The sequence below is a fragment of the Henckelia pumila genome, chromosome 3, assembly GCF_033568475.1.
Source record: "Henckelia pumila isolate YLH828 chromosome 3, ASM3356847v2, whole genome shotgun sequence".
Lineage (NCBI taxonomy): Eukaryota > Viridiplantae > Streptophyta > Magnoliopsida > Lamiales > Gesneriaceae > Henckelia > Henckelia pumila.
In genome coordinates, this window is record NC_133122.1 from 86,228,235 (window position 1) to 86,230,960 (window position 2,726).

Sequence of the window (2,726 nt, forward strand, 5' to 3'; positions counted from 1 at the left end):
CAAAACAATCCATAATCGATTCAATTTTATTATTATTATTTTTTAGCTTCTGAGTCCAAACTAAGGGAGTATTTGCAATCACTAAAAAAGTGATTGTTTGCTTTTGGATTAAAAAAATCATTTTTGTGTGTTTCTTAAACCTAGATTATGTGTTAGCTTATTATTAACTTAATTGAAATCCAAAAGCTAGTCATGTGGTGATTATGATTCTCCAAAAGTGATTCTAATAAGAAGGTCATTGTTAAAATCACTCTAATCACTTATTTATCAAACACTACCAAACTTTGATTTTTAGATTTTCACATTTGTTTTCAAACACTACCAACTTTTGATTTTTCTTAACTTTGTTATAATCTATAAATTTATCACTTCTACAAAACCACAATCTATTGCAAACACTCGCTCGTAAATTTGATTACTAACAGGTCGCCTCAGACCTCAACTCTGTAGTGCAATTCCATCGTGACCCATTCCGATTCCTAAAACCTTATCCCCCAAATTAAAACATTGTTTCGATTCTCAGGCCCCGATCCGTATTCAGTTATTGAGAGGGAAAATAATGGCGTTTAGATCACAGGAAATGATGAAGAAAATTGTGAAGAAAATTGGCGGCGATAATAATTTAGCTCCGGGAGTGAAAGAGCAATTGAAAAAATATGTTCCGGGTAGCAAAGTTGTGATGGGCCAGGCTCACAGAGGGCTTTACGCTTGTCGCCATATCCAGTTCGGAAATCGTATCAGTGAAGACGGCGGCAACAAGTAAGTTTTCATGTTTCTTGGTTTATGTCTTTTGAAATGCGATGAGAGGCAGCTGGTGGAATTTGAGAGTGGAGGCGGTTTAGTGTTACTAATGCTACTGGCTGAAATTGCATCGAACGGTGATTGACTGTGTCGTCCCAAAAAAAAAAGTGCTGAAGCTGGCAGTAGCTTTGTTCCTTGTGCAACATAAATGTCAGAGTTTGTCTTACTTAGAAGAATGAACCTATCATAGTTCAAGTCGTAGTAAAAACCATTGAAATGGGAATATTCGTGGTTCCTTGTGCTGTATGTCTGTATGTTTGGGTTGGACTTTTCTATCCTTAAGGTGAGCTAAAATATTGACTGAGCAACTTTAAGTTAGAGATACATGTTTGAATTAAATTTATCGTTGTGTTAGTTGGAAAATACTTCTGGTTTCTTTTACAGCACTCTGGATTATCTTGTTGAACTTCCCTTATCATACTTCTCAATTTGGTGATGTTGCCAGGAGTAGGAGGACATGGAAGCCCAATATGCAAGAGAAGCGGCTCTTCAGCTACATTCTTGATCGTCATGTTCTCGTTAAGCTAACAACTCATGCATTGCGCTGCATAGACTAGGCTGGTGGGATTAATGAGTACTTGTTGAAGACACCGTACCACAAGATGGACACGAAAATAGGCCTTTACTGGAAATCTAAGATTCATAAGATGTATTTAGATCTCGGGGAGATGGAGCTAGTTTTCTTTTCTCAAGAGGACGAGGCCAACATCGAACAACAATTCAAGGAACTAAAATTAGAGGAGCGCGCAGCATGTAGAGAAGCTAGGAGAAAAATGTATGGTTGGACAGCAAAAGAAGAGCAAACAAAGGACGAAGCAGATGTTAGTGATACTAGTGAAGAGGCTTCAAAAGGCAACGAAGGAAGCTTTTAAATCGACTTTCATGAACGGATGATAGCCAATGCTTAAATGTGCATTTGGTATGTAAGTTTGAATGTTCTTGGTTTTTCTGCAAAAATCTTGCTTATAGCTGCTTGATCTCGATTGTAGCCTTTTATCATGCGTTGCTATAGTTTTGGTGTTTTATCCTTATTTTTTGATTTAGCGCGTGTTGTTACTGCTTATGTTGTTACAGTTTTGGAGTTTTATCCTTATTTTTTGATTTTTTGAGTTGTGACGGAGTTTCTCATAATATTGCTTTGGTCATGCGGGAATGGGGGTTGAGGCAACACACAATTGCTGTATTATATCTTAAATGAATGAGATATGTTGGAAGGATATTTGTAAAGAGTTAAACATGTTAACCATTTACAGTTGAATTTGTTGAAGCTAAATGTAGAGTTCTGATTGATAGTTTACTATTTTCTTGAAGGTTTTTGGCTTTATTCAAGAATTCCATAAGGTTGTTTTCTCAGACATGAGCTTGAGTCTACGTGTGAAACGTCATGCAAGAGTTGCTTGCTCATGCATTTCTATTGTTGGTATGCAACAAACAATGAGATGGTCTAATATCTCCTCGATTTATTGACTTGCCTCTTTGTTGTGATATTGTTTTGGTGACTCGCATGGGCATTAATTACTTTTTGGCTGCTGGTTTAAAACATATGATTCTTTATTTAACTAATTTTTTGGTGCTGCAGCGTTCAGTATCTTGCTCATTCAACCTCATCTCAAGCATTATGTATGCAACTCACACGATACTACACTATCTTTTCTCTTCAGCTGTGAACAACACTTTTGTAAACAATGTTTTTGAGTACTTTTATACTCATACAGTCATACTACCGTATTGAGCTTCTTATGCTCACGTCTGGTTATTTTCTGTTGTCTGGACAACCCATTCTGATAAGAATTCTCGTTGTATGGAAAGCAAACACGATTATATCGAATCGTACCCTCAATCCAATAGACAAAAAGAAATCAATTGTGTTGTCCCAATATTTTTGACACAAGTAAGTTTTCGGATATGCACCTCTAGTTTACAAT

At 36.5% G+C, this 2,726-nt stretch overlaps 1 pseudogene; it reads left to right on the forward strand.

Moving 5' to 3' along the window:
- The first annotated feature begins 559 nt into the window (after window positions 1-559).
- LOC140886193 (uncharacterized) lies at window positions 560-2,473 on the forward strand (annotated as a pseudogene).
- Window positions 2,474-2,726: the final 253 nt, after the last annotated feature.